Below are 12,827 nucleotides of genomic sequence, written 5' to 3' on the forward strand. Positions count from 1 at the left end.
GTTATATTTTAGAGCATGTTATCATGAGTTGAATATCTTTTGTTTGTTAATAAACTGTTAAATTTAGGTTCAAAGTCTCAGTGGATTTTTTGTAGCGCGTCAGACAATAGGGTCCATCTCCTGTCTCTCAGCGACTCTTAGGACTGTGAAGTCACTAGAGACATGGACTCATGGGCCGTGGACTGACAGTGGAAGTACAGCAGCTGATGACAGCTTCCTCTGCCTCACACTGCTGTCTGACTGCATTCAGCTGACACTGATATGAAAGAGGAAAGAAGAGCCAATCAGTGGAGGAGCAGCTGATATTTCTACAGGACAAATAATGGAGAGGATGATTTCAGTTGATGTGCAGATGAATGATTTGTGTTTTCTCTCCACATGAAGGTAGAAAGTGTGTGTGAGCTGATGTGGATGTGAATTCAGCATCATGAATCAGTGTGAGGACAGAGAGGAGGGAGCCCCTCCCCCTAAAAGCAGTCTGTGTGGGGACCATGAGATCCAGACCAAAGCTCAGAGGTGAGATGAGGATCTCTAACTGTCCATGACTCTTCTCCATGTCAGAGCTCAGCACTCACATCACTGCACCATCATTATTCACACTCAAAGCTCTGTGTGTGTTGTGTTGAAGGCCAGAGCAGCAGCACACACCAGACTCTGCTGGACCTGGACCTGAACATGGACCTGAGCCCAGCTGTGTGTCCATGAAGAGTGACTGGTCAATGGTTGACCCCATTAATTTCAAAGGACAGCCTCCCTCTGCTACAAAGAAGTGAGCTGCAACTGAGTTTAAAAATGTATCAGACAGCTGCCCTGTATAACTGGTCTTCTATGAAAGATGAAGTGATTGTGTTTTGTCTCCAGGCTTCATGAATGACAGAGTATATGAACATGATCAGGCTGAAACACAGGCTTTAGTGGCAAAGTTGATGTTTCTCTTTTCAAGAAAAGCACTTCTTATGTTCTTATATGTGTCATTCAGATCAGAACTAAAACTCCCTGTAACTCAGCACCTATCCAGTTCCAGTGTTTGTGTTAGTGTCCTGTAGCAGAGGTGAGACTTCTGTCAAACCCAGTGTGAGTCCTTAAAACTCATCATTTAAAAGGTGGACTTGTTGTGATGACTCTAGGTCATGAGGTACAGAAGTGATTGCTTGTTTGAGCTAATTCTTCATGATTCCTCCACAGAGTGGACCAGGAGAGCTCAGAGGTTCCCAGTGCTCAGTCTGCCCAGCAGCATCAAACACACCTGGACTCCATGTTTATGGTCTGTACATGGACAACAACTACTTTGACATCTGTTGTGTTGACAATAATCTCCATGCTGCACTTTTTAGAGCAGTGGATTGTCAGTGTGTCCAACATGGATCTGATGTTTGGCTCCATGGTTTTACTTTGATTGTGTGATTCATATAGTTTTCTGTTCCAGCTGCTGGAGGAGAACATTGTCACTTTTGTGAAGAAGGAGCTGAAGAAGATCCAGAAGGTTGTGAGTCCAGATTACCCAGAATGCTCAGAGAGCCAGAGGGAGGATGAGGACGTGTTGGATGGTGAGGATGAAGAGCAGAGGAGGAGCAGCAGAGAGGCTTTTGTGAAGATCACAGTGAACTTCCTGAGGAGAATGAAGCAGGAGGAGCTGGCTGACTGTCTGCACAGCAGTAAGAGGATTTCTCTAAAGATTCAACATGATGGACAAATGGGACATTTACTAACGTCTCAAGACATGGAGGGAAATATGTTCATGTGTGTTCTTTAGGGGGATGAATATGTCATGTTTTCTTTATGAATCAGTCATTGATGTTGTTTCTTGTTTGTTCATTCAGGACATGTTGTTCCAGTTTGTCAACGTAAACTTAAATCTGCTCTGAAGAAGAAGTTCCAGTGTGTGTTTGAGGGGATCTCTAAAGCAGGAAACCCAACCCTTCTGAATCAGATCTACACAGAGCTCTACATCACAGAGGGAGGGACTGGAGAGGTCAATGATGAACATGAGGTCAGACAGATTGAAACAGCATCCAGGAGACCAGCCAGACCAGAAACAAGCATCAGACAAGAAGACATCTTTAAAGCCTCACCTGGAAGAGATGGACCAATCAGAACAGTGATGACAAAGGGAGTGGCCGGCATTGGGAAAACAGTCTTAACACAGAAGTTGACTCTGGACTGGGCTGAAGACAAAGCCAACCAGGACACACACTTCACATTTCCATTCACGTTCAGAGAGCTGAATGTGCTAAAAGAGAAAAAGTTCAGCTTGGTGGAACTTGTTCATCACTTCTTTACTGAAACCAAAGAAGCAGGACTCTGCAGGTTTGAAGAGGTCCAGGTTCTGTTCATCTTTGACGGTCTGGATGAGTGTCGACTTCCTCTGGACTTCCACAACACTGAGATCCTGACTGATGTTACAGAGTCCACCTCAGTGGATGTGCTGCTGACAAACCTCATCAGGGGGAAAATGCTTCCCTCTGCTCGCCTCTGGATAACCACACGACCTGCAGCAGCCAATCAGATCCCTCCTGAGTGTGTTGACATGGTGACAGAGGTCAGAGGGTTCACTGACCCACAGAAGGAGGAGTACTTCAGGAAGAAGTTCAGAGAGGAGGAGCAGGTCAGAAGGATCATCTCCCACATCAAGACTTCACGAAGCCTCCACATCATGTGCCACATCCCGGTCTTCTGCTGGATCACTGCTACAGTTCTGGAGGATGTGTTGAAAACCAAAGAGGGAGGAGGGCTGCCCAAGACCCTGACTGAGATGTACATCCACTTCCTGGTGGTTCAGTCCAAACTGAAGAATGTTAAGTATGATGGAGGAGCTGAGACAGATCCACACTGGAGTCCAGAGACCAGGAAGATGATTAAGTCTCTGGGAAAACTGGCTTTTGAGCAGCTGCAGAAAGGAAACCTGATCTTCTATGAATCAGACCTGACAGAGTGTGGCATCGATATCAGAGCAGCCTCAGTGTACTCAGGAGTGTTCACACAGGTCTTTAAAGAGGAGAGAGGACTGTACCAGGACAAGGTGTTCTGCTTCGTCCATCTGAGTCTTCAGGAGTTTCTGGCTGCTCTTCATGTCCATCTGACCTTCATCAACTCTGGAGTAAATCTGCTGTCACAAGAACAATCAACTTCCCTGTGGTCTAACCTGTTTGGAGACAAACCTGATCCTGAAAGATTCTACCAGAGGGCTGTGGACGAAGCCTTACAGAGTCCAAATGGACACCTGGACTTGTTCCTCCGCTTCCTCCTGGGTCTTTCACTTCTGTCCAATCAGACTCTCCTACAAGGTCTGCTGACACAGACAGGAAGTGGCTCACAGACCAATGAGCAAACAGTCCAGTACATCAAGAAGAAGATTGAAGAGACTCCCTCTGCAGAGCAAAGCATCAACCTGTTCCACTGTCTGAATGAACTGAATGATCATTCTCTAATGGAGCAGATGAACTGTCTCCTGCTCAATGGTCAGCTCTGGTCTTCATCTTACTGTCATCAGAAAAAGATCTGGACGTGTTTGACCTGAAGAAATACTCTGCTTCAGAGGAGGCTCTTCTGAAGCTGCTGCCAGTTGTCAAAGCCTCTAACAAAGCTCTGTAAGTGTATAGATAGTTGGATTTATTCATCATTATATAAAGACTGTTATTTTATTCAGCAGGAGGGAAAATAAATTCCCCTCTTCTTTAATTCCTGATCATCATCTCTGAGCTCTGAGCTTCATCACATTGAATCTGAATTAAAATAATGGATCCTACATTAAAGAGCCATGTCTCAGCTTTAATTTGAGCAGGTTGACATCAGTATAGAAAGAACTGTGTGGGAGATTCAGCCCTTTTAGTGGTTCAAAAGTAACTGGACAAATACACATGAAGTGAAACAAACTCATCAGATTTTTGCAATCAGAATCAGAATCAGAAAACTTTTATTGCCAGGTATGTTACACATACAAGGAATTTGACGTTTTGTCATTGGTGCAAAAAACAGATGAATTGGACTGTTCATTACTGATTGTGTCATATTTAACTGTCATGTCTCCAACTTGTTGAGAATAAAACAGAAAGGATTTGAATGACTGTAGTACTGACTGTAGTATCCATTATTATATTATAAAGTGAATGTGCTGAGAGCCCAAATAACATAACATGTCTAACTGTCCAAATACTTACGGCCTTGACTGTACATGTCTGTTCATTACTCATTGTGTCATATTTAACTGTCATGTCTCCAAGTTGTTGAGAATAAAACAGAAAGGATTTGAATCAGAGCCAATGAAAGATGATCATCAATGTAGAAACTCCTCATTGGTTAGCAGGTGGATAAAGAGCTGATATTTCTGCTTCACTCAACAAATCTGTGTTTGATGTTTGGCCCAGTTTTCAAATGCAGGTCTGTTAGTTTGCTGTGAGCTGCAGAGCAAACTGAGAGTTTTGTTCCTTTGATTGTCCTTTCAACGCAAATGTTATTTGACTTTTTCTTCATTGTTTCCTCTTCAGACTGAGCAGCTGTAACCTCTCAGAGAGAAGCTGTGAAGCTCTGTCCTCAGTTCTCAGCTCCCAGTCCTCTAGTCTGAGACACCTGGACCTGAGTAACAACAAGCTGCAGGATTCAGGGGTGAAGCTTCTGTCTTCTGGACTGAAGAGTCCACACTGTAGACTGGAGACTCTGAGGTCAGATCATGTTCCAGTTTGTTTGAAATGGCTGCAGATATTTCTTGAGCCCATCAATGCTGACTTTAGAGAGGCCCATATCAAATTTTCACAGTTTATACAATCTTTTACTTTTTCTGTCTATTGTGTTTTTATTTAGCTTCATATTTTTTCAAGCTCACATATATGAACTCTGGCTGAGATACACAAACTCATTTATGCTTTTGTCACCGATTGGAGTGACCGTGATAGTGTATAACACAGCCACAACAAAACCAAGAGAATTAAATTAGTTTAAAAAAAACACAAAACACACACAGACATGGACCTTTGACTCTAAGTCAAAAATTGCCAGGGGTATGAATAATTTTAGGCTTGACTTTATATATATATATATATATGTGTGTGTGTGTGTGTGTGTGTATGTATGTATGTATTTATGTATGTATATCTTTATTACAAAAGTAAACTAAAAAATAAATAAATAAATAACAATCTACTTAGGTTGGTCAAGTTAAAAGTCCAACAGGCTGTCTACTCGCCCAGAAGGAGTGCAGGTGATCCCTGGACAGCAAGGCTGTGTGTGGCTGTTGGTTGATAGCTTAAAAGAAAAAAATAAGACATCCGTCAGGTTGGTCAGCTACCTATTAGTCTTTGTTTGTGTATATGTGTCCCAGAAAACAAATTAATAAATCTTGTGTGGGGCAATTACAAACAAATATATATATATATATATATATATATATATATATATATATATATATATATATATATATATATATATATATATATATATATATATATATTTATAGTTAGATAAAGAAACACAACAAACTCAAGAGTCCAACACAATGCAACTCAAAAAAAAATGAGCAACTAATCTGTTGAAAGTAAATCCACTACAAATCCCAATCCACAAAGATTACTGAACTTGCTTGAGAATAAGGACTGAATGGGGGATGCCCAAATTTGTCCAAAGATATCAGAAGAACAAAGAAACAAAAGGAAAAAAATACATTTCCACAGCAAACAACAGCATAAATGATGTCTTGTTCTATGTGTTCAAATCAATTTGAGAGGGACTGAAGTCAGCGCAGGAGTCCTCTGTTATATTGAGGCATGACACTGAGTTAAGTACTGATGGAATCACTTCCTTAAATTTAGCCACAGCACCATCAGATCAACATCTAGGAAAGACATTTTTGTCTAATGGTGTGTAGTTCAATAATACAGATTCAAATGCCACTTCCCACAGAGGATTCTGTGGGAAGATTGTTACATGTTCAATCTCAATGCCATATGACAGAACAAGTTTGAGGGTGTGGTTAAGACAATGAGTTTGTTTATTTACACTTTGAGAGAAGTCACCTGAGTCTAATAATGAGATAAACACAGAGCTAAGGCTATCATTGTTAGCATCCACATGAATATTGAAATCACCAACAATAATGGCTTCACCTGTACTGAGAACTAAACTTGATAAAAACTCAGACAGGAACTGTATGTATGGCCTTGGAGGGTGGTACACTATAACAAACTGAACTGGCTGTAATGTTTACCAGGTTGGATGAGAAAACCTAAGAACAAGGCTTTCAAATGAGTTATAATTGAGTTTAGGTTTAGGGTTGATTAAGAGACTAGAGTTGAAAATGGCTGCCACTCCAACTCCTCAGCCAGAGCCTCGAGGAATGTGAGTATTAAAGTGACTGGGAGGAGTGGATTCATTTAGATTGACATAATCATCTTGACATAGCCAGGTTTCAGTGAGACAGAATAAATCAAACTGATAATCTGAAATTAAATCATTTACTAAAACAGATCTGGATGACAGAGATCTAATGGTCAATAGTCCACATTTAACTCTGCAGTTGTTGTTTACTTTAGCAGAGGTGGTCTTAATTTTTATTAGGTATTTATGACTAACTCCTCTTCTGTTTACTTTTGATTTAAAACATTAAAGGTGGTTGGGGGGCAGACATAGTCTCTATAGGGTTTTGGGTGGGTGACTGTTCTAATGGGAGCACAGAGAAGTGTGTGAGACTGCAACTCTGCCTCCTGATCTCAACTCGAGGTTGTCTTGGTTTTGGACTACTAATAAACTCAGCCAGATTTGTAGATATGAGAGCTGCTTTGTCCAAAGTGGGATGGATGCCACCTCTCCTAATCAGACCAGGTCTCAGTACCAGGTCTCCCAGAAAGTCTGACAACTATGTACAAAGCCCACATCGGTTGCTGGACACCACCTCAGCAGCCAGCTGTTGAATGATGACATGCCGTTAAACATGTCATTGCTGGTCAGATTCGGCAGGGGCCCAGAGAAAACTATGGAGTCTGACCTCATCTTTGCATATGTACACACCAACTCCACATTAATTTTAGTGACCTCCAACTGGTGTGATTGGGTGTCATTACCATCGACATGAATAACAGTTTTTCTATATTTACGATTATCCTTAGCCAGCAGGTTTAAATAGGATTCAGCGTTGCCAGCTCAGTCCCCAGGAATGTATTTCACTATGGTCGCTGGTGTGGCTAATTTCATGTTTCTCAAAATAGAGCTGCCAATAACCAGAGTTGGTTTCTCAGCGGGTGTGTCGCTGAGGGGGAAAACCTGTTTGAAACGCGAACAGGTTGGTGGTGAACCGTGGGCTTCTGCTTAAGGCTAAGCTTCCTACCTAGGACAGTCACCCAGCCGCTCTGGCCTATCCTCCCTCCCCCAACAGCTCCATAGCAGCCGGGGCAGGGAGAATAAGGGCTACAGTGGGAGCACTACTAGGGGCTGGCTAACTACCGCAGCTAACAACTGGCTTTCTGTGGTGCAGAGCTGTGCTTCCAATTCTCTAAGACTTGCTTCCATCACTGCAAATAAACTACACATATTACATTTACCATTATCACAAAAGGAGCCAGAGGAATAACTGAACAGCACAATGAGCAGGAGAGAGCAGAAGAGTGAGAGAGAGAAGCCATTGCTGGCTGATAAGCTAAAGTAACAAGTAGAAGTGAAAAGCATGAACACAGTTGTGTTTTTTTGTGAGAAAGCCGCTAAGAAGAGAGGGAGTTTTAAGTGCCTGAGCACCACTGGTGAATGAATTAATGAAGAGTGGATAATTAGTCGCTGAAGAGAAGAAAGTAGGACAAGTGACTGAGAGGAGACAGATGTGGCGACACAAGGGTGGTGTAGTAAATTTATTAAGACTTAAACGCCACCTTGGGAATTTCACCCAGGGAATGTTAATATAAATGAAAAATGTGTTCACAAAGTAAAACAAAGGACAAAGTTGGCAACCGGTGAGCCAGGAGCCAAGCAATCACTTCTACAGACGGTCAGACCAGAAACCAACAACAGGGAAAAAAGAAAGCGGCGACCAGCAGCAATACAGCTAGCAACAAAGCAACTAGCAGTTAGCAGTAGAAGGTAGCAGTACACACCACCAGCAGCAGAGAACAGGTTAGTAGAAAACAATCCCAAAAACGCACGCTGAGAATCGGTGAAGCAGCCACTGGCAAAGAAGCAGTGTTCCCTTACTTTATTATCCAGGCAAACTGTGTGCCCAGATTGGCAGGCGTCTTCCTGTAGGAGAGGAGGAGTGAGGAGGACCGGGATTAGCCACCAACGCAGACCAAGCAATAAGCCAGAACAAAGAGCGATCACGCCAGTTGCCACCAGATACCAGAAATGAACAAACTGAGAGTTTTATTCTTTTGATTGTCCTTTAAACACAAATGTTATTTGACTTTTTCTTCATCGTTTCCTCTTCAGACTGAGCAGCTGTAACCTCTCAGAGAGAAGCTGTGAAGCTCTGTCCTCAGTTCTCAGCTCCCAGTCCTCTAGTCTGAGACACCTGGACCTGAGTAACAATGACCTGCAGGATTCAGGAGTGAAGCTTCTGTCTGCTGGACTGAAGAGTCCACACTGTACCCTGGAGACTCTCAGGTCAGGATCCATCAACCTGTTTAGCTGATGATTGTCTCATATCTGATTTACATCAGTGGATGAACAGCCAACAGTAGGACTGTGCAAAGTAAATTTTACTAAAATTCAACAGAACTTTCTAGACTCTGGAAAGTATTCATAATTTTATTCATCATTTGAACAAAAAAGAACAACAAAACAGAGCAGCAGGTGTTGACAGAGGGTTCTTGTGTGATGTTGTGTGTCTGCAGGCTGTCAGGATGTCTGATCACAGAGGAAGGCTGTGCTTCTCTGGCCTCAGCTCTGAGCTCCAACCCCTCCCATCTGAGAGAGCTGGACCTGATCTACAATCATCCAGGAGACTCAGGAGTGAAGCTGCTGTCTGCTGGACTGAAGGATCCACACTGGAGACTGGACACCCTCAGGTATGAAGAGGCCTGCTGCAGCCACAGACAGTGTGTGATAGAGGAGGAAGAGCTGGAAACATTTAGTGTGTCACAGCTGATGACAGATCTCTACAGAAGTGCTTTGAATTCAACAACAACACAAAGAAGGGTTTTCTCTAATTCTGACTTCAGTATCTCATCATGACTCACTGTCATATTTAAGAGAAAATATGTGACAATCATTAAATCAGGTGTGGTCAGCTGTTTTCTGTGACCTGAGCAGGACTTTCTCAGACTGGATTTCATGCTGCATCAGCACAAAGCCAGCGTGGAAACATTTGAGCTGCAGCTGGTTGAACTGCTCCTGAACCAACAGAGCCACTTTGAGCACTCAGAGTGCTTTCACCACAACAACCCCAAAGACTTTAGATACCTGTTCAGTGCTGACACACTAATAATAACATCCCAACAATAATAAGACCATCTACACTGCTCAGAGACATTCATCTGCCAGTGTCTCAAACCAAGGAGGAAATGAAATCAGGTCTCTGATCATGTCCCTGTCTTCTAAAATATCCATGATCAATAATCAGCTGAACCTCTCTGAGATCCTGATCTTATCATTGTGAGATCTTTTGTTGTGTCTGACACCAAAAGTGATATCAAATGGAGAAGACAAATGATGAAATCTTTCCTCCATGTCACCTCCCTGCTCCGTATAATTCCAAAATAAGGACTCCAGGTCCTTTGTCTCTTTGCTGAATGAACAGAATAATCAAACCATCTGTGTATGAGAGCCATGTAATGTCCATGTTTGCATGCTGAAAGAGAACGTGCTGGTCTGACCCCCCTCCTCCTTTCAGGGTGGAGTCTGGTGGAGTCCGATGGTTGAGACCAGGTCCGAGGAAGTGTAAGTGTGGTTTTCATTTGATTCCTGAAAACAAAGCAGCTCACACTCAACCATCTTCAAAGTGTCAATCAATGATCAGGTGATAGATCAATAACTGCAGCTGTGTTGTGTCTTCTTCTCTCCATCAGATTTCTGTGAACTCACCATCGACACAAACACAGTAAACAGAAACCTCAAACTGTCTGACAACAACAGGAAGGTGACACATGTGGAGGAGGATCAGTCATATCCTGATCATCCAGACAGATTTGACCAGTGGCCTCAGCTGCTGTGTAGTAATGGTCTGACTGGTCGCTGTTACTGGGAGGTCGAGTGGAGAGGAGAGGTTTATATATCAGTGAGTTACAGAGGAATCAGAAGGAAAGGAAACAGAGAAAACTGCTTGTTTGGAGAGAATGATCAGTCCTGGAGTCTGATCTGCTCTGATGGTGGTTACTCTGTTTGGCACAATAACAGAATAACAAATGTCTCCTCCTCCTCTTCATCATCTTCCTCTGTCTCTCACAGAGTAGCAGTGTATGTGGACTGTCCTGCTGGCTCTCTGTCCTTCTACAGAGTCTCATCTTACTCACTGATCCGCCTCTACACCTTCAACACCACATTCACTGAACCTCTGTATCCTGGGTTTGGGTTTGACTTCTGGTCGTCTGGTTCCTCAGTGTCTCTGTGTAGAGTGTAGCAGAGAGTCTCCTCTCTCACTGTTGAACAGATAGTTCAGTCTGTACATGTCCGTCTCTTTCACTCACACACACCTTTTCAGATTCATGTATTAAAGCAGTTTATTTGTTAAACTCTTCTAAATGATTCCTTGTAAACTTCTTCCTCTTTCAATCCTTTAAAGATGGAAGCTACGATTATTACAGGAGAAAAATGTTGCTGACTTGATCTTGTCCTTTCACATTAAAGCAAACTGAGCTGATTCAGTTCAAAGTAAAATGCTGCCAGTTTATTTGAAAGATCTGAGAAAAACAAAGATAGAAACTTGTCAAACTGTCTTTCAGAGGTTTACCGTTAGAAAGCTCCTGACTACTCTGAAGAGTTTGAGCCTCCATTCTATGAATTTTAAAAGACTCAGAAAAGATGAGAGTGAAAACCAGCAGCTGAAATTTGACTAAAACAAGAAGCTGTGAAGTTTATTTGAAAAATGTTTAAAGAGTTTTTCAGCTTCATGTGTCATTTTTACAGTGTATACCTGGTTTTCACCCAGTTTTTCATGTTTTACAGTGAATCCTCTGGCTGCTGATAATACTTGTGTACTTTTACTGCTGATGTTGTCATTGGTCGTTTTCATTTTCACACTGCATCACACATTTCTGACAGTCCTTTCCCTTGTGATGTTTTCCATGTTGACACCCTGGTTGCTATGTTTTAGCAGTGCAGCCTAACTTTCACTTTACAATACATCTGCTGCTTTTTATGTTTTACATCATTAATTTTTACAAGTTCATTACACTGTTGTAATGTTTTACAGTGCATCCTCTGGTTGTAAGTTAGTCCAGAGCTCATTTATGCCCATCATTTTTTTTATACCCTGTGTCACCTGTGTCAGCTCATCAAAAAAACTTACCTTGGTGTCACTTGCCATTGGATAGAGGAAGAGTTATTGGGAAGAAGATCTGCAGCTCTTTCATGCAAAAGATTGAGAGGGTCTCATACATTTGACAGTGTTGCTGGTGCTCCTGATGATGTCCACTGCCAATACAAGATTAGAGACAAAGTTGTAAGGACCACAACTGATAGTGGATCCAACTTAGAGGTAGATGAGGATGAAGGAGATTTGGATGCTCCTGATGTGAGTGACCAAGTTGAATATCATGATGCAAGCACAATCCTGGATGAAGATTCTGGTATGGAATATCAACTACCCCCTCATCAACGATGTGCAAGTCACCTGCTAAATATTGTGGCAACAACAGATGCCGCACCAGCAGAGTGTATGAATGACACAAGAGGCTTCTCCATGCAGCCTTTGCCAAATGCCAGGGCATTTGGAACAAAACTGGACCATCTCATTTGGCCAATTAAGTGATAGAGGACAAGTGTGGACTGCAGATCATTCGCCACAATGCAACACAGTGGAATTCAACCTATCTTGCCACTGAAAGGATAATACACATCACTGATGAGAGGGGGGAAGAAGCCATCAGGAGTGTATGTGACCAATTCAAGGTGAAAATGTGAGTGATATTAGATAACATGTATGTAGTCTTTCCCTATTATAGTCATGATTTGGCTTTGTCATACAAGTTTTATCTTCCAGGCTGAGTCCAGAAGTTGCATTCCTCAAGGAGTATTGTATCACCATGAAGCCACTGGTGAAAGCTTCAAGCATCCTGCAGTCAGAGTCCAATACCTATATGGGATGGCTGTTGCCTGTAATCCACCAGCTTCTATCCAAACTCAACAGACTGGAGGCATCAAGCAAGACCTGCACACCACTGATCAGAGCCCTGCAGCATGGCCTGCAGAAGCGTTTTGGACAGATGATCCAGAGTTGGCTGCTGCTGCAGTCCTCTTACCTAAGTTCAAGACCTCCTGGACTGACAGAGCAGATGTAATAGAGACTGGTAAGTCCAAATGTATTATATTTTATTACATTTGTGTGGATGATTTATTGCCTGTCAGTTATGGTAAGCCTAAAACATAGTTACTGAGTTTGCTAAAATATTAAAGTATCCTTTTTGTGATTTAATATAAGTTTGAAGTCTGTGTATTCAAAAATATTCAAATAAACTGAAGTAATTATGTTGTAATTACAGCCCTGACATACCTGAAACAACAGAACTAGAAAGCAAGGATCAGCAAAGAGAATCATCTGATGATGACCATTTCTTCTCCATAGGCAGATGTTTTGCTGGAGGCCTAGGTCGGACATCTTTGAGAACAGTCTGCTGGGTAGGATGGTATTAAAAGCAGAACTGTAATCCACAAACAGCAGTCGTATGTATGCTCCTTGTTGTTCCAGGTGGAGCAATACT

The 12,827-nt window shown here is 42.3% G+C and overlaps 1 pseudogene; it reads left to right on the top strand.

Annotated features, from left to right (window-relative positions):
- The first annotated feature begins 1,243 nt into the window (after positions 1-1,243).
- On the top strand, positions 1,244-11,076 carry LOC121191523 (annotated as a pseudogene).
- Positions 11,077-12,827: the final 1,751 nt, after the last annotated feature.

This window comes from Toxotes jaculatrix, chromosome 13 (assembly GCF_017976425.1).
Source record: "Toxotes jaculatrix isolate fToxJac2 chromosome 13, fToxJac2.pri, whole genome shotgun sequence".
Taxonomy (NCBI): Eukaryota; Metazoa; Chordata; class Actinopteri; family Toxotidae; genus Toxotes; species Toxotes jaculatrix.